The sequence below is a fragment of the Sciurus carolinensis genome, chromosome 12 (assembly GCF_902686445.1).
Source record: "Sciurus carolinensis chromosome 12, mSciCar1.2, whole genome shotgun sequence".
Lineage (NCBI taxonomy): Eukaryota > Metazoa > Chordata > Mammalia > Rodentia > Sciuridae > Sciurus > Sciurus carolinensis.
Window position 1 is genome coordinate 115,500,322 of NC_062224.1, and position 19,926 is coordinate 115,520,247.

General features: G+C 39.7%; 1 protein-coding gene across 3 annotated transcripts in view; it reads right to left on the minus strand.

The window, feature by feature from the left end:
* Positions 1 to 19,926, minus strand: part of Pou2f1 (POU class 2 homeobox 1) — a 170,340-nt gene that overhangs the window by 130,653 nt on the left and 19,761 nt on the right. Inside the window, exon 1 of one of the 3 annotated variants that reach the window (XM_047520074.1) lies at positions 14,386 to 14,406. The exons of 1 other annotated variant lie outside the window; for it this stretch is intronic. The gene's annotated coding sequence lies outside the window, so the exon portion shown is untranslated. Of the gene's footprint in view, positions 1 to 14,385; positions 14,407 to 19,926 lie in introns of those variants that run through there. One more of the 3 variants, XM_047520075.1, reaches the window with a different exon arrangement.

A 19,926-nucleotide genomic window follows, 5' to 3' on the forward strand; every position in this document is an offset into this window, starting at 1 on the left:
GCTGCTCCATATTTACAGGGAACTAAGGAACTCTCTGGCTATTTCAACATACTTGCTAAACTGACAGTGTTTTCTCAATGATTAATAGTAGTTTATCAAATATCTAGAACCACACACTCCTATGCAAACACAACTGATATTTGTCAGCAACATTAAAATTACCTTATAACAAGTGGGTTAATTTCAAAGTATGTAGAACATGAACTTTCAGTCATTTCCCTCTTAAATTTTATGCTTGGTTATGTATAGGTTACCCCTTTTTCTATTTATTTATTGTTCCCCACCCCCAGTTATTTCTCAATGAAAAGTTAAAGTCGGGCAAAAGACCTATAGTTAGGCTGTGTACATGACCCAAACTGCAGACATCCAGTGAGAAGTAGGAGCAGATTAGCAAGAAGTTATTATTATAAGGACCACTCTCAGAGAGTAAATTGATTTCCATGTGTGTGCTTAGTTATACAAAGAGGAGAAACTAAACTCACCCATCTATCAGTAACGTAAATCAAAGTTACTATTCACAAGCACAGAAAATTAAAAAGCACAGAGCAGAATCACAGCAACAGTCTCCAGCTCCTTCCACCTGCCCTGCATTCTTGGGTTACAGTTTCTCTAACAGCTAATTTCCCTTCTTGAAGGGTTTAACGTGATGTGTGCTGCTCTCCACTTCCATATCTACCCTGTAGTTTTTTAAAGGAGCTAAAGCAACTGTGTAAGAATGCCTAAAAACATCAAAGACCTTGAGCCTCACTGGATGTGTGTGGCACTGGAGGAAGAGGAGGGAAACGTGAGGTAATGAGGATCTGCGGTATTTACCTTATGTGCAGGGCATGTGGACAACAATAGAAACCATGCAGGGTGCACTTTTGGTCAAAAAAGAACATGGCAGCCCAATGGGAGGCCTTTGTTCTTCAAAAGGGTCTCCTTTTTCCCTTTTGTGCTTCACTTAATTCATGGCATCTGAGCTGCTCTTGAACTTGACAGACTGAGAGAAAAGAAGGGAGAAGGGGGGAGTCAGACACACAAAGAGAAGGGAAAAGGAAGCACTTCAAAGAGAATCTATTGGAAAAAATCAGTTCTACTGCCAGTTTTGATGAAGTTTTGGAATTTTAAAGGAGTTAGAAAGTATAATTCAGTGTTAAAATAGATTTAGTTTTCCCAGAAATGATAACAATTATAAAAGTTGATTAATAAGGTACATTATTATGTACTGAGAACTTGATGTATTTTTTTCTGCCACGTGTGCTTTTGAAATATTAGTAATAAAATGGTTTTATTTTTCAGTAGTTATATGAATGATAAGCATTCTACAAGCCAAATCAGTAATGAAATGATTTCCTAGCTTAGGAAGTTTTAAGAGTGATGAAGAGCACTGAAGAACACTGTGGCGCCACCTGCAGGACGAATACAGCTATGCATGCTACAAGGTTTTAAAAGACAAATCACTTTAAAGTCAAGAATTTAAAAAAAAAAATTAAAGTAGCAAATAACTTCAGATGGAAGACAAAGCCCTAGAAATCTGGGCCAATTTTAAGTGTTCACGCATATAAATACAGAACTGCAGAAAGGTTATTAGCTGTTACATACTAATATGAAAGACTGTTTCAAAACAATTTTTTTTTTTTAAAAGATTTGGCAGTAAAGTAAGTGACTGACCCATGACTTTAAACACACACTCATCATAAAGCAATCTACCAAGTGTGAAATACTCCATTAGGCTTGGCATTTCTCCAGGTCTCTCTTTTATGCTTATCTTATATATGCAATTTTGTGTTTTATACTACTCATTAGTTTTTTCTAAGAACTTCGTTTGCCCCCATTTAATACATTTTATATCTCCTATCAGTACACAAACATTTCAACTTGGGGGAGTGCACAGCATTTCACTGTAGGGAGGTACTAATAATGACTTGTGACTCAAGTGCTCTTGGTAGGTGCTGGATTTTTTTTTTTTTTTTTTTTTTTCCCCACTTTATAAACAAAGCTTCTTGAAAGAGCACTGTAGGTGTATCTTTCCTTACCAGTGTAAATGTTTCTGTCAACAAACAGTTAGGGGCAGAATTCCTAAATGGGAGGGACAAATATTTAAAATTTAATATACCAAATGTTCTCCAAAAGTTGTGCCAGCCCATTCCTTAATATGATGTGTTTCCCTGATCCAAGACAATAGACATCTGATAAATCATTCTAGAACATCTACATCAACTTTCTTTGAAACTGAGAATGTGACACTTATTCCCAGTTTACTGATAAAAAGACTTCATAAAGGAAGTATTAATTTTAAACTACCTTTAGAGTCAAGTATTATTTTACAGTCATATCTCAATTTCATCTTAGAATTATTACCCAATCCCATAATCGTCCCAATGCTTTCAGAGAACAAAACTCCACCCTCAGCAGACAGTGCTGCACAAAGAGGAGACTAAGAAGATCTGCTGCAAGTCCAAGACAACTGTCAGGACGGCCAGAGCATCCATCCGAATGCACACACCCACTTCCCCATTCTGAAGGTGGAGCCTTCAGGTGGATTTATGTGCATGTACACAACAGGGCCCAGTTAGGGTATGTTTGTTTAAAAGCAAGTAAAACCATGTATGTAATTTATAATCTACACACCTTGCAAAGCTATGGATTTAACAGCATCATGGCTTAGCACCGGCCTAAGATGAGGTCAGAATTTTAATTCCTAAGGCAGGGTTTCTCAACCTTAGCACTGCTGACATTTTGGATCACATGATTCTGCTGGGGGAAGGGAGGAGGGTTAACTGTGGCACTGTAGGGTGCTAAGCAAGATACCTGTCCTCTGATCACCAGAAGCCACTAGCATCAATCTACAATTTGTGACAACCAAAAATGTCTCCAGACATTTCCAAATGTCCCCTGGGAAGTGAAGGGGTGGATCGGCAAACTCATGCCAGTTGAGACCCACCACCTCAGGGTGCTTAAATGACCATCACACACACTTCCTAACTGCACACACTGTTCTGCGAGTTCCTTTTTAAAAGCGCACAAGGGTGGGAGAGCTCTTGCCTGGCACATGAGGCCCTGGGCTTGATCCCCAGCACCACATTTTTAAAAATTAAAGATATAGGATATGAATATTTAAAATAGTTAAAGTAGTATCAAATTCTCACTAGCCTTCACCATACTCTGGAGCTATCGGAGAACACAGCAGCATCCAAGAGACACAAACCAAAACAATGACTGACTACTAGCTAACACTGGCGTTTCACAGCAGTTTAATGGAAGAAACACTGAACTTGAGCAAAAATCTGAGTTATTTTCTTATTATGAACCACCCCTTGAATTCACCTCTTCCTAGGCGACCCTCAGTCCAGCCATCATATCTCAGCTAGACTCGGACTTTGTCTCCCACCTTACTCGGCTGCCAAGTCATGCTCTGTCAGTTCAGAAGTTCCTTCAACTCGTTGCTGACTGCCTATTACACACAGCACTCTACACACTGAGAACACATGAGCACACAAAACTCTTACAAAATGCTTCAACTAGTGAAACTTATGTTCTAGAAGAGAGTGTGAGAGCAGACAGCAGTAAGCATTCTGGTGATAAAGTGATAAAGGATGGGTAGAAATGGGGTTTGGTGTGAAACACAGCAGCCAGGGATGGACTCCCCAGTTGTATAAAGACCAGAAGGAGATCAGAAGTGAAGCCCATGGATATATGCAGAAAAACTATCCCAGGTAAATATAAACAAGTGCCTGAGGGGTAAGCACGTCTCTGACTTGCTCTGAATGAAATGGGAAACCCCCAGAAGACAGAAACAGAGGAAACCATGGCCTAACATTCTAAAGGAAAACAGCCATGTTGAGAATAGGCTGTTGGGCCACAGGGTAGACGCAGGGACTAGTTAATTCACAGACTGAGACTCAGGTAGGAGTAGTGGAGATGACGATGAGTGGTTACACTGTCAATCTACTGTAGACATTGGATTGTGTCAATCGTCAATGCAAAAGCTCTCCAAAGCCCTTGTTTCCCAATGTACTTGCAAAACATAAAATGCAAAATCCAATATGGTTTAAAGGTTAATATGATCTGACCCCTTACTCTTCTAGCTTCATCTTATTCCTCAGTAATCAAAATACATTCTGGTCACACTGATCTTCCAGGTCATCAAATGCCCCCGAATTCTCTTCCACCTGGGGTGTCTGGGAGAACACTGTTCTCTCTGCTCTCTGCCTTGCCAGAATGCTCTTGAATCTCAACTGTCAGCTCAAAGTTCACTTCCTGCACAAGACCCTCCTGACACCCATTCCAAATGGGCTTCGCTCCCTTTCCCCATTATATTCTCTCGAAGTGCCCCATAGTACTATTCACAACAGGACCCGCCCAGCTTATGACGCTGGCTTCATCAGCAGCTTCATGCTTGTCTCTCTGGACTGCAGTCTTAGCCCCATGAACTGACAACACCTGGCACACAGCAAGCACAAAACACTTCAGTGGCAGCGCTTTTGTCCTGGCTCTGCCAGAATATGCCCATCACTCAAGTTCTCGGAATCTCAATGCACTTTCCCCCCTTCTCTGCATCTTGAGCCTCTGTGACGGTCACAAGAGCTAGAGTAAATAAGACAGAGAAGCAGGAAATCACAAGGAATCTTACTAACAATCTTTGTGAGCATGTGGCAGAAAAGATGAACATGGGCCTGGTTTGTGGGTCATGAAACCTGGACTTTATTGAGCAGTCAAGAAGAGCAGTATTAAAGGCTTTTTGATCTGTATAATACAACATTCAGAGCAAACCATATTTATGGAAGATATCTAGTGGTGTCTAATTCACAAGAAGAGTATGAATGCAAAAATCAGAACTAGAAGCCAACAGGTGAGCCTCAATCAGTTTTAAGATTAGTTAGATATGAAAACATAAATATGTATTTTTCTTACATATTCATTAGTGAAGATTCTTAGTGTTATTTAATAGCTAAATTAAGTTTATGTTTTAGTTGCTTACATAGAGAACAAAAGTGATCCAACAATGAAAGATACTTTCATTTTTTCATTAATTCATTACTGACATGGCACCAGATTAATCTTCCAAAAGCATGGCTCAGATCGTATTACTCAAGAACCTTCAGTGGCTCCCCACTGTCCACTGAATTAAGTTCACACGTCTCAGCCTGATATTTAAGACCCTGCATGAACTGGCCACACCTTACTTGAACTCACCTATATTCCTGCCAAATGGAGCTACTTTTGCTCCAAACATAGCCAACTCCTTCTGCCTCCATCAGACCTTGCTTCACACTGTTTCTTCCTTTTGAACTGCAGTCCCACCCTCCACTCAAGGGACCCTGCTCGGAGTCACAGCCACTCTCACTGGAACCTTCTCTCAGCCCACCCACCTCAGTACACACTGCTCTCCCCATCCCCAGGGCTTCAACTCACCTCATTCAATCCTGAGGGACTTTCTCCTTGTACATCTGATCTCTCCAATAAACTCATCAACAACCTCTAGCCCGCTCTTTGGAAAACTAAGATGGGGCACGAACACACAGGGCAAACAACCATCATTTGTCCTTTACCGGCTGTTCTAAGAACATACTCCCTTTTGAAGGCAAGATCTGTTTCCGATTCAACTTTTGCTTCTTGCAGTTCTTGGTTCAAAGTATGTACTTGAATAACTGTTGATTTTAAAAAGTCAAAAATTTTACATCAAAAATAAAATTTGCCATTGTCACTCTGGTCTTCCTCATTGAGCCACATTAAAAGCTGACTTTTATTAAGCAAGCATGTGTACTCTCATTGGCTATTCCATGTGCTAAGAGACAGGTGAGATGATTAAAAGTATTTAAAAAAATCATCCCAGGCTGGGGGTACTGCTCAGTGGTACAGCACCTGCCCATTATGTACAAGCACAGGGTTCACTCCCCAGTGCCATAAAAACAAAAGCAAAACAACCCAACCCAACCCACACCACACTAAAAAAGCAACCCACCAGACCATCCCTGTCCTAGGAACACAAGACTTATTTCCAAAGCAATCATAAAAATAATAAAAGTGCTACATCAAACAACTAAATTCTAAGTGGAGTATGAATTTCAAAAGTTGGAACAGACAATAAGTGCTGGGGAGAGCTAGACAGCCTCACTGGAGAACACTTAGAGGAGACTGCACCAGGGAGCAAAAGTTAGCTAATCCAGCACAGTGCGCTCCCAGGTCACTCCAACAAATCAGATCATTCCTACACCTTACTCCAAAAACAAAGCAAAAACCGGGGCTGGGGAGATAGCTCAGTTGGTAGAGTGCTTACCTTGTAAGCATAAGGCCCTGGGTTCGCATCCCCAGCACCCATTTTAAAAAAAAAAAAGCAAAAACCACTCAGAGCACCATATCTCCAACTTACAAAGTTCATGGTCTCTGCACATGGAATCTGGTTCTACTGCACACATGAAAAATCCATAAATCCAACACGTTTTCTAAAACACAAAATCGTTTCCCATATTTTCTTCACATGCACTGGCAGGGCCAAGTTCAAAGATAACCATTTTAGAAAGCCTAATGAAATTTTTTTCCATATCTTTAAAATTTTAAGTAACAGTAAGATTTTTGCACATACCCACAGTGTAACAATTTGGTTCCCCAGAACCTCCCCTCTCCCTCCCCTTTTTCTCCTGGTTCTTTCCTATAACTGATCTCTCTTCTGATTTCATAAGACCCTCCATCCCCACACTTTTTTCCCTATTTTTTCTCTTTAGCTCCCGCACAGGGGAGAAAACATACAACCCTTGACTTTCTGAGCTTGGCTTATTTCATTAACAATGCTCTCAAGTTCCATCCATTTTCCTGCAACTGACATAATTCCATTCTTTATGGCTGAATAAAACTCCATTTTGTACTACACTTCACACTGTCTTTATCTGTTCATCCAGTGATGGGCACCAGGTTGGTTCATAATTTGTTATTAGAAAACCCAATGAAGTTATTCTAAAAAAGAGCTGTGAAGAGTCCCTACGGCCTCTATGCAACTTAGTCTAACACCACCAGCAACTGGACAAATCTGGGATAGGCTGTGGACGACTGGGGCTGCCCTCACTCCTGCTCAAATGCTTCAAGCCAGAGAAGTCTTTGAACCCATCAAATGAAGAGCAGTTGAGAGCCCAGAGCAGCTAGCCTGGGTTCCCCACCCCAGTTAAGTAAGCTCCTCTGGCCCTCAGTTCACTTATATCTGAAGGCAGAATCAAACAATTAACTCAGTAGTGTTGTGGAAATCCAATGAATCTGTGTATTAAAACACCAAGTAAACATTGAGCACCCAGAAAACTGTTTCCTGTGATAATTATCCAAAGTAATTAAGGGAACTAATTTAGTCAGGACTACTCAGGCAGTAACACAATAGTAAACAAAAGGTGCCAGCCTCAAAAGTGAACACTGGACACGCCGCTAGACGTGAAGTAGCATTAGAAGAAACACACACAGGTATGCATCGGAACTCAGTATACAGTAACACTGGCACTGCAGGAAGCCGAGGAAAGGCGGGGACTTTGACAAATCAGGCTGAGAAGGCTGGAAGTCCTTACATCTTTTTAGCTCCCCACCTAACACCCTACACAAACTCAATTCCAAGTAGATTAATAATCACAAAAAAAGTAAAATTTAAAACTTGGAGAAAACATAAGGGAACTTGAACATGGGGAACAGAAAAATTTCTTCAGTAAGACACATCAGCCATAAATGAAAGCATGGTACATCCAACAGTATTAAAATCAAAAACTTTTCTCGTTAAGAGTCTATTTGAAAACAAAGGCAAACCACAGACTTGAGGAAAATATTAGAACACATGTAACCAAGGAAGTATTGGAATCCAAAGCATTCCCATAAATCAATGAGATAAAACAATCCAATAAAAAAGGGTAAAATGTACTAACTGGCAATTCACAGAAGAAACAAACTGGTCCAAAAGTATATAGAGGAGGAAAAGGAGGAGGAGGAGGAAGGACATTCTGACATTCGTGGGGTGCTCAGGACCAAGCATGCGGAAGGGCAAGCAGGGTCCCCAGGATCACACCAAATTAAAAAAATAAAATAAATATTGAAAAGCACATGAAGAGATGCTTTGTCTAATTAACAATAAAGAAAATACAAGTTAAAACCCCTATGAGATGCCAATTCATGTCCCTTGGGACTGGCAAAATTAAAAACGCTTTGGCAAAGCTGTGGAGCAGCAAGAACCACACTGGTGGTAAGAACATAAACTGACCCAGGCTCCCTGAGGTATGTGGGAAAGCTGAAGGTGTGCACACCCCAGCACACAGTGACTCCCCCACTTCTAGGTCTGTGCACGTGGACATACACTCTGTGCACATACTCGTCAATGAAACTCCCGCGCATGTGCACAAGGCAACACAAGGCTATTCACTGCAGCGCTGTTTGAGTGCCAACACTGCAAACAGTCAAAAATGACCGTAAACAAAATGCACCAACCATGGCCAATAATGCAATAAAACACCTGGCAGTGAAAGTGAATTGTGGGAGACTTTGCTAACAGGCTGCGAGTACTTCCTTCTGGTGTTCATGTCATTTGCAGTGTGCCTTTGCAGCTCTTCCCACCCCGAGTGGCAGCCCTCAACTCTAGGACAGCCTTGCAATAGAATGCAAAGTGATGTCAAGCAGTTTCTCACCTGTAATCCCAGCTACTCTGAGGCAGAAGGACTGAATTCAAGGTCAGTCTGGGCAACTCAGAGACCCTGTCTCAAAACGGAATAAACAGGGCTGGGAAGGTAGCTCATTGACACGGCATTCCTGGGTTCAATCCCCAGTACCAAAAAAAATAACAAAATGAGTCATATTAATATGAATTTGACATATAATGTTGAGTATAAAAAGCTGCACAAAAATATATCATGTTATCATACTGTATATGTAATGTTTTAGAAAACACAGAGACACATTATATATACATGAAGGAGGGTGGCCACCCTCGGGGTTTGAAGGAAGGAGAACACCCTCCAAAAGGGTGCACAGGGGCCTCAAGCTCCTCAGCAAGGTCTTCCCTGAAACCATCCGAACTATAACTGCAAACCTCCGGCACTCCACATCCCTAGAGCCCCTTTAATACTTCACTTTTCTACTTGGTACTTGACACCAGCCAACAAGAACAGGGCTTTGCGTTGTGTCACTGTTGCCCCAGCACCTAGAATAAAGACAGGCAGAAATTCCAAGAGCCCCTCAGGTATGGACGGGGAAGCACCATTCCAGTGGGAACAAGCAGCACAGCAGGAACAAAGATGATGTGGTGGCCAAACCTGGCCCGATGCCTGTTTGTGAACAGCCCACAGGTAAGTGCAGTTCTTACAGAAGAACATTCGCAATAGACTGGATGATGGGGGCAACATCGGCCACAAATTGAGAGAAATGTTATCCCTCCAAAATAACCACACTCTTGTCATAAGTAGACTTGTATTACAAAATTTCTTACTCAATTTCTATTGCACTTTGAATTCTGTCCATTAAAAACATATGGACATTTGTTTTCTCTGTTGTTATATTAGCATCTACACACCACATGACATCCCTGATTTGGGCCTTGCACTGTGATGCAACACCCGTAATGCCAAAAACAAACAAACAAACCTTTTATTTCACTTTTCAGCAAATTTCTTCAGATCTGAAGCTACTGTATATTCTAAGTCTTCAATATTTCCGATATTTTCAACTGAAAATCAATTTTAGGGCTCAAAAGAAAGACATTTCTAGGAAGAAAAAATTACAGTAACTAGCTCAGGCTAAATGCCTAATCATGTCCATAGACAGATACAATGTTACCACAGTCTTTTTTGTTTTTATTTTTCATAAAGCAAATAAAATAGAGCCAATGCCTTAAGAAGCTTTTATCTTTTTCAAGCTCATAGAAACATCTGCTACCCTGTTTAAATCAAAGAAAAAGTACTGCCAATGTCAGATTTTAAAGTGAAAGACCATTTGATGCCCAAAATGAGACACGATTCCTCAGCACTACCTAGTCTTGTACAAACAATAAATGATTCCCTGCAGGATGCAGTCTACAGTTCCCCCATCCAACTCAATAACAAGCTTATCACCAGAAGTACCCTGAGCAATAGACAGCACTGAGAAGTGGCTCTGTTATAAATTTAGGAACAAAATCAAAGGTCCTAGAGAGACATTTTCCAGAAGTACCTCCAGACAATGCAGAGGGACGGCCACACTCAGACAGAATTTTACTGCTTTATAAGTATGTCTCTCCCTAAGGCAACTCAGAATCATGCCTGCCTCAAAACAAAGATTTGTGCAGCTATAACCAGTGCACCCAGACCCTCATATACCAAAGGTATTCAGTTGGCCTCTTCAGAGCTACAAAGTCATTGTGCTGCTACACCCCTAAGAGTTTCCCCGATGTAACAACAAAAATAAATCCCTGTATCCACAGGCACTTAGTTCATCCAAAGACCATCATTTCTCAACTTTCCTTTTGGCATAAGTGAGACACATGGTATAAACACCACTGGGCTGAAATGTGAGATCTGAATTCTAGTCTCAGCTGTCACTGGCACACGCATGCTCGCAGCAGGTTCACACAACCTCGGTTACTCTCAGCGTGAAGCTCACGGCTACTTGGTGTGCATGCCCACAAATCATTCATGTAAAGATTTATGTTGTGTCCACCATCTATTCTCTTCTCTCAAAAACAACAATCTTCACTTGTCCGTTAGAAGCCTATCAATTTCAAAGGACAGAAAATCCCAACACAAACTGAGCAAAAAGTCATAACTGGAAGTCAAGCAGAGCACGTTTCAGACCCTCAAGAGCTGTCCTCAGCGTCACAGGTGCAACAACACCCTCAGCTCGTCTCTCCTCATTCTGACTCTGTCCTCCAGCTTCCACTCGCATGGTGGCCCGGGGACTGCTCCACTCCTGCCTTTCCTACCCCAAGCTTTAACCACAACAGAGATGCTTGGTCCCACGCACACACAGACTGGTTGTGACTGTGAGTCCTGTGCCCACCAGAACCCACCAGGTGACCTGGGACCACTAAGCAGGAACTGACAGTGAAGTAGGACTCACAGCAAAAGCACTGATGTTCACGTTCTCTCATGGAAGGCCGATCCCTGCCTTTGGGCCCCTGTTCCCACCAGCTACATCCTCAGACCCCTGTATTTTCTTTTAAGACCTAATCATCCCCTTGAAACCTCATCTTAATGTCTGCAAGATTTCCCAAACTCTTCATGTGGGTGAGAAATCACTCTGTCTTCCTCATCTTCTAAATCAATCTGTCATCAATGCTAGAAGATCTCCACTCCTTGCTTCTTTTTTCTGCTCTGCTTCATCCACAACTGTGACTCCCCTACTTTAGTAAAAAATAAAAATTAAAAAAAAAAAAAAAAAAAAAAAAAAAGTCTTCTGCATTTTTTTTTTCTATTTGAGGTGCTGGGGATCAAACGCATGCCAGGTCAGTACTCTACCCCGGAGCCGAAAGCCTCTGCTCACAGCCGCCTGGATTACTCTGACCGCCTTCCAGTCCTCTCCTTGCCTCCAGTCTCCTCACACCATCCCAGTGCAGGCTCTGCTCTGTCACCCATGACCTTTCTATCATAACAACAGATGTTCTAGTCTCCCACTAATCTCCTTCCAGGTTCACTAAGGTCTCTTTGCCTTTGGCAGCATAGGAACCACTTTACTTCCAACCATCCTTACCCTGTAGTTGAACCATGCCAACTACCTGTTAATTTCCAAAATTCACTAAGCAGTTTCATACCTCTGTCCTTTTGTTCAAATCACTCTCTGGACTGGAATTCACTTGATAATCTCTGGATTCAAGCTAAGATATTTCTACTCTTATGAAATCTTTCCTGGGTCCTCAGAAGGATTCTTTTTTGAACCTACACAATAGCCTCCCATATAGGCAGGGGACATGTTCAAAGAGTCCAGAGGATGCCAAAAAGATTACACAATACCAAATACGATACATACTATATTATTTGTTATACATAGCTACCCATGGTTGAGTTTAACTTAAAATCAGAGATTAACAACTAATACTAAAATAGAACAATTATAACAAGAGTAAAATTTATGCATGATTTCTCTAGGTATCTTATTGTACTGTCAATCTTAGCAACCTCAGCATATTATTTTTCTTTCCTTAAATCAATAATTTTTACTTTTTCACTTGAAACATTTTTTTTTAACAGAATTTTTTTTTGGGGGGGGGGATTGAACCCAGGGCCTTGTGCTTACAAGGCAAGCACTCTACCGACTGAGCTATCTCCCCAGTCCCTTAAGAGAAATTTTTAAAAGTTTCTATGTATCTTTCCAGGTAGATATACACAATACAATTCACATTTTAAAATATAAGGGAGGCAGGCCTACTTTTAACCTGCTATTATTTTCCTGTGACACGCATACTGTAAAGGCAGAGCTCTATACAGACACCCACCACCATCTCCATTAAAGGTAAGAACAACTTAATAGTTGGGCTCGAAGATGAGGTGAGACGAAGTTCACCCATAATCCAGCTCCACAAGCTTCCAAGGGAATCCACTTGATCATCTCTTCCCCCAGGCTCATCATTCATCTGCAGTCCATGCATTTCACCCTGGGTGTTTCCCGATAATGTAGCTGGCATGCATTGTGACCATTTTTAGTTAAGACTTAGTCTTTCATTAGCAAGAATTGCCACATTTACTTATTCTTCCCCGTTGCTGATATATTCACTTGAAACATTTTGCTGCTTCTTTCTGGCATAGGCAAATTGACAGAATCATCATTCTTGCACTTTGGGGCCATTACTAACTCAAACAGGATAACCTGAATCCAAGCACTCTAATACCAGACAGTCTTATCTGATGATCATGATAGCTACCAAGTAACTAAGGTGCAGGCAGTATATACAGAATGGACACACTGGACAAAGGACGATTCATGTCCTGGGCAGGATGCAACAAGAGGACACAAGATTCCATTCTGCTACTCAGATTAGCATGCAATATAAATGAATATTTCTATAATTTTCCACTTAATATTTTCAGACTGAGGTTGGCGGTGAGTAAGAAAGGACTTACTGTGATCTCTCAAAGCATTTTTCTATTCACAGATCTGCCCTGTTCCTATGGTTCCCTCAAAAGCAAACATGAATCAGAATAATTTGAAAACTTCTATAAAAATATAGATGCCCAGACTTGCAGCATATCAAACCTACCAAATCAGAATCTCCTAGATGAGAACCCAGGCCTGCACACTATGAAAAAAGCTTTAAGGTGACTTAAGTTACCTAACCTCATAAATGCTGACCAATCACAATCTGCTTAAAGATAAATGAATAGTAAGTCTTAGATATTGTTAAGAATCACAGTCATAAAAATCACCCAACAAAAGAAAACAAACCAAAACATATGTTCTGGGATCCCAGTTAAACTTAAAAAAAAAAAAAAAAAAAAAAAAAAAATATATATATATATATATATATATATATATATATGTTCATGTTCATTAAGTAAAGAGTAGGGGAGGGGACAGATAAAGAAAATACCTGAATCACCACTTTCTCTGATAACCAAAAGCTGAATATTATCCACAGATTAATTTGCTAAAGCCAGGGATGATAATGCTCCTGAGTTTAACTTCAAGTTCTTCTGTGGTTAAGGGTCAGGCTGCTTTTTAACCAATGCATAAAACAAATATTGCCTTCAGAATATACCATGTGGCAAGAATCAAGATACATGTGAAACACAACTATAGCATGAATCAAAGTTGGGCAATACACAAAGAAACATCATTTTTCTGACATCAAAATTCAATTTAAGCATTATCTGTCCACCTGCAGGGTTCTGTTGGACTAGTAAGGTGAAACCGGAGGCAGAGTGGCTGCCCTCAGGACACTAAGAAACAACACTGCAGCTCAATCACTCTGGCAGAAAACTCAGACTAACATCACAGAGGATGAGGCTGCTGAAGGTTTCACTCCTATTCCATCAAAACCTTTAAGTTAGATTACTATCCTGATTTTATTAAAATTTTGAAAAACAATACTAAGGTATTTTCCTGGTTTCAAAGAGCACAATCAAAAGATTCTCTCTTCAAAAACTGAATAACGTGTGAACAGGTTTTAAAAACTGAAAAGTGTTATTGAACCAAATGATTTCACAACATAATACAGAAGTCTGAAATGTTTTGTGCAAGGACCTAACCAAGCCAGAAGAAGTTCCATGCTGCATTCTACTTCAAAACTAAACAGATAAATGTGACTGTCAAGAATATAAACAATAAGAAATGCTGGAGATGATGTCGTGAAAAAGGAACACTTTTGCACTGTTGGTGGGACTGTAAGTTAGTACCACTATGAATGTCAGTGTGGAGGCTCCCCCAAAGCCTGGACTGGAGTCACCCTGTGACCCGGCTCTTCCACTCCTGAGTACTTACCCTGAAGGATGAAAGTCAGCCATACTCCAGTGACACACGCATGCTCAGGTTTATAGCAGCACGATTCACAGCAGCCGAATTATGGAACCAGCCTCAGTGTCCATCAGTGGATGGACGGATAAAGAAAATGTAGTAGGTATGCACAGTGGAGTTTCAGTCAGTCATACAGAACGAAATTAAATCATCTGCAGGAAAATACATGGAACTTGAGAACACCGTTAAGCCAAACTCAGAAGGTCAAGGGTCATCTGTTCTCTCTCATATGTGGAAGGTTAGAGAGAAAAAAGGAAAAGAAAGGTCGGGAGGAGGGTGTCTCATGAAAATCCAAGGGAGATCAGTAGAGTTGAAGAAAGGGACCAGGGACAGGGAGAAGGAGAGGGAAAGGAGAAATACTGGGGAAGGATACTGGCCAAATAAATACACCGTGTGCACATACTAATATGTGACAATGAATCCCACCATTGTATACAACTAACACACCAATGAAAAATATGGGGGGAAAAAAAACTAAACTGATAAAATTCCTACATGCAACTAGAGTCTGAATGTTCCTGAAGTTGCCTTTTATTTTTTCCTAGTTGCATCAGAAAAGCAATGAGGGAGGAAGGAACAGGGAAGGTAAGTAAGTTGGCTAATTATAGTAAAGACAAAAACCTTCCCTCAGCCAACATCTATTCTTTTACCCAGTGAAGTGGCAACTGACACCAAGTTAAAGAAAGAGGGAAAACAAAAATTAAAAAAAAAGAAAAAAGCCTAAGATGAACTCTATTTCTTTAAAATAAAAAATTCCTGCCAGGAGTAGTAGTACATCCCTGTAACCCCAGCTATTTGGGATTCTGAGGTTGGAGGGGTGTGAGTTCGAGCAATTTTGTGAGATTCTGTCTCCAAAAAAAAAAAAGAAAAGAAAAAAAAAAGTCCTCACCAACGATAGTTCCATTTTACTCTGGAAAAAAAATAAAACTACAGAAATGAAGGATGAAAAAGGATAGTGGGAAAAATGGTAACTTGTTCCACAGGAGAGTTGTTTAGTAAATCATTATAGAATCCACAGAGGCTAGAAGTTTTGTTTCTGTTTCTAACCCTCAAGTATAAATTCTTGGGCTGATGAGAAATAAAAACATAGTAATTCAAACCATTAATGTAAGAACTGTAGGCTTTGCTTTGAAATGAAACTATTGTTTTCCTAAGTGAACGTGCCCCTTGATAATCAAGTTTGTCCACGTTTCTTAAGTATTTCATTACCAAATTCATCATAAAGTGCTCTTTGGGGTCACCCAATTTTAAAATATGCATTGTAAGGAACACCGTGCTGTAAAAAACAAGATATTTTTTTAAAACCCAAAGGCCCAATTAGATTATGTAAACTTAGATGTACACTTAAGTGAGTCAATATCCAAAGCTCCTGGCAAAATGCCAGCCAGCACATCCTGGGCCTAGGAACCAGACATGCCATCCCAGAGGGATGTATGCTTTTCCTCCTGCCATCACACAGGAGATCAGAAGTCAGTTATATATGTCAACCTGATGCTGCTTAGAGCAAGAAACTATCATATTCAGCAACATGTTTAAAGAAATTTCAAAGTATTTTTAATAACCAGAACTACTTTGATTCATTTTGCCACTTATGGCTCAGTTATGAACATTCTTTAGTGTGGAATCTATAACAAAGTTAAAAAAAATAGTAATAATAATAAAAGCTGTAACTTAACTGTGAAATTATTCAGAACAAATTAATTTGGTTTGTGTTTTCATAATATCTACAATGGAATATAACATGGTGCTCATTTTCAAAAATAAAAAATTAATATTAAAGACTGAATTGGAATTTTAAATGCCCCTACAAAACCTTGCTCTTAGTGATTCCTGAACGAACTTCAAGATAAACAACTGCCTAAGAACAACATTTTGAAGAGAGCTTTGGAAATGTGCTTGAATTCTTCAAACAAGTCTGTTACTGGGGACTGCTGTTTTGTAGATATACTCTACAGAGAGACTGCAGATATCTGTGCCTCTCTTTTGCAAAGACATAACACTCAAAACCTTGAGTTTTGGTTCTGAAACACACTATCTACAGAGGTCTATTCAGATGCCATTTTCCCTAGAACTCAATATAGAAATCATAAAAGAAAACAAAAATTTCCCATTCATATTTTGAAATTGCCTCTCCAAACTTAGTGGTTAAGAATATTTCTCTCCACTCAGCAAAATAAATACATGAATTTGGTAAATATTAAGCCTAATTTATTATAGTATAAATGAATTCAAGTTTAAGACTAAAAACCTGATCTACTCGTGTAATACCATCTCACACACGCACACATAAAACCACTCGCTATTATGTGAAAATGTTAAATTTTTAAATCCTTACTTATATTCAGGAAAACTATTTGGAAGCTACTAAAATAAAGTACTGACTTGCTTTTAGAATTCCAAGAAAAACTAACTGAAGTTTGTATATGTGGATTCATTTTACTGACACCCCCAAGCTCTGATCCTAACTTCTACCTTCCTCAAAGCTCCTTCCTGGCTCTTCCTCCCCTCCTAGACACTTGGGCTCTACACCTTTCATCATTGTGTATCACAGGGTACTGTGACTTTAAGTGGACTTAGCTATCCCCACTTCCCTCCCTTCAACTAAACTGAGTTCTTCCAGGATTGAAGGTTTCAAGGATTAAAGTTCAGGGAACAATTAAAAATAGGTGAAGTAATGTTTATAAATGAGTGTAACATGGCACCTGATGGATTTTAGGCCATAAATGTTAAATAACTGAATTATCCAATCACTGTAGCCTTTGATGATTGATTTATGCTTTCTTGAAAAGCACATCAAAGAAAACCAAATTCATCCACTGAGTTGATCTACTAACTTAATGTCTTATCTAACATTTATAAATATGCTATAGCTAAACAACTTTAAAAAAAAAAAAAACACTATTCACCAAGTTCTTAAAAAGCACTACACCACCCAAAAAATCACCACGACATCAATTTCGTAGTATTTCCTAAACTCAAGATATGCACACATTATTTTCCCAACACAACCATTCCAAAATCTGGTAACCAATTAAGAGAAGCAGAGCTGTTTTCTACAGAGCACAGGAACTGGCGGCTGCACCCGTCACACCGCATACCCTGCATCACCAGGAGTAGACACCTTCCCGCCCTCCTGATTAGAGCTGAGCAGCATCCACGGCTAATTTCCCTGGGCCCGCAACCCTAAAAAAGTTACAGACAGCAAAATTCAAACAACAGTCAAAACTAAAGGGCATTTTACTTGCACTTTTTTTTAAGCTGATTTTTTAAAGTACATCTTTTCGAAGGCACAGAGGAAGATACACGTGGAAGTCAAGCTACATTTCTGTGCTCCTTTCCTTTTCCTGTAAGTCATAAAGACATGCTTTACTTAGGTTACCGACCAACAACAGAATTCCTACCCCAAAGTTAGTAATAGAGAACAACATGTAACAGATCATTACATTATCCACAGAATAAATGATTCTATAAGCAATTCCATGTTCCAACTAAGATAAAAACTCATGTAGGGATGTGGTGTTTTCAGAAATTTTGAAACAATAAAACTAAGAAGGAATTTTGGAAGAGGAAACAGTTGAGGGGAAAAAAAAAATTGGGGTAAAGATTAAAATACATGCACTATTTTCTAGGGGTCCTTTATGAACAAAACATCTTTAAAATTTGGGGTTATAAAATAATAACAACATATATAACCTTACTTTAAAAATTACATTTAGTGTTAACTTTAAAGCACCATTATTCAGTTTTTAACTTATTAATAGTTTCATAGTGACTACACTTATAACTCAATTTTAAGAAATCCAGTAATGCTTCATTTTTATTAGCCCACGAAAAATACAAAATTCTAACCAAATACAATGGTCAGAATTTGCTTTCTATCAATGCAAAAAATAAATGAATAAATAAAAGATATGGTATTCCTGTCTTCAGGAATCACCAAATTTCAATTGGAACTGTGAGACCTGTTAAGTGACTTGACTCCTGCCAGGGCGGGGGAGCACCTGGGGACTTCATCTCCCACTCACTCCCTGTCTCCACGTGGGAACACACCAGGGGCTGCCCGTCCCTACCACTCCCCTGACCAGGAGGCACAGGGATGCAGGCGGGCGAGCCCCGCCGTTGCTCTCTCCAGACCTGTCTCCTCACCTGCACGGGCAGCAGGAGGAAAGCGCCCTGAGGATCCACAGGAACAATCCCGCAGTCCTGGAGTCCAGCAAGATGACTGCTGCTGGCCAGCGTGTCCTTTTATTTTGATGATTTCTTAAAAATACTTATTACTCTTTCAATCAAATAGATACTTTTTCTTAAACATTCATTTTAAGTTATATTCAAATTTAACCTTTGTAAAACGAAGGAGAGGAGTATTTTGTGCATAAACTTTTTCCAAATTTAGGGCATTCATTTAGGATGAGTCGAGAAATTAAAGTACTGAATCAAAGATATGAATATCTTAAGGTTCAGACTGATACTTCCACAACAGCCTGAAAGTGCCCAACCCACTGATTTTGTGAGTTTTATATATTACAATTGGCTTAACTGACACCAATGCCTTTCTCAATCACCTTGCTTTTTTTTAGTACCGGGAATTGAATGCAGCGGTGCTTAACAAACCCCATCTTCCCCTCCACCCCACTTTTTGAGACAGGGTCTGGCTTAGCTGCTTAAGTCTTTGCTACATTGCTTAAGGCCTCACTAAGTTGCTGAAGCTGGCCTTGAACTTGCGATCCTCCTGCCTCAGCCTCCCGAGCCACTTGGATTATGCGTGCACCACAGCACCCAGCTCACCTTGCTTATTTTAATACTTGTTAGCAATTTTATAATAAAATCTTCTCACAGTTTTATTTGAATTCACAGAAATTATCTGAATCATATAATGGCCTCTGGTCATATAAGAATTTGTTATCTGAAACATTTTAACAACTATTCTAAAAACTATTACTCAAAATTCGTTCACTTTTCAGTTGGGTTCTAGAGTTTCCTATAAGATAACTTACACAAATGGGCTTCAAAAGAAAGAAAAGAAAAGGTCTGTTTTGTTTCTACTTTGCAAAAATGTGCTCCTGCTCTTCTTCCACAGGACTGAACTCTCTAAACTTCAGGCATTAAAGAAAGAAAATCCGGACACAGTAACCTGTGACTGAGATCTGATAGGCGTATTTCATAATACAGGGTGCTTAAATAAGGACTGTAACAAAATTAAGAACTGCACTGCCTTTATACTATAGTGGGTTCTACAGGAGCAGAAAACCAGATAACAAGAAAAGATAAAGGAGAGATGGCAGAAAAGTCATTAAGAGATTTCACAGACTTATTTCTAAAAGTCTGCCTTAAATTATCCTTATCATAGGCTTGACCTTTTTATTTCCTTCTCATCTAAAGTCAAGCTATCTAAAAGATCTTTGAAGCTATATAGACCCATCTTCATAGTCTAATCCATGGCTGGAGAAATTTTAGCCCAAAGACATTAAGATCAAACAAGTATACAGTGGCAAAACTGGCAGTGGAAAC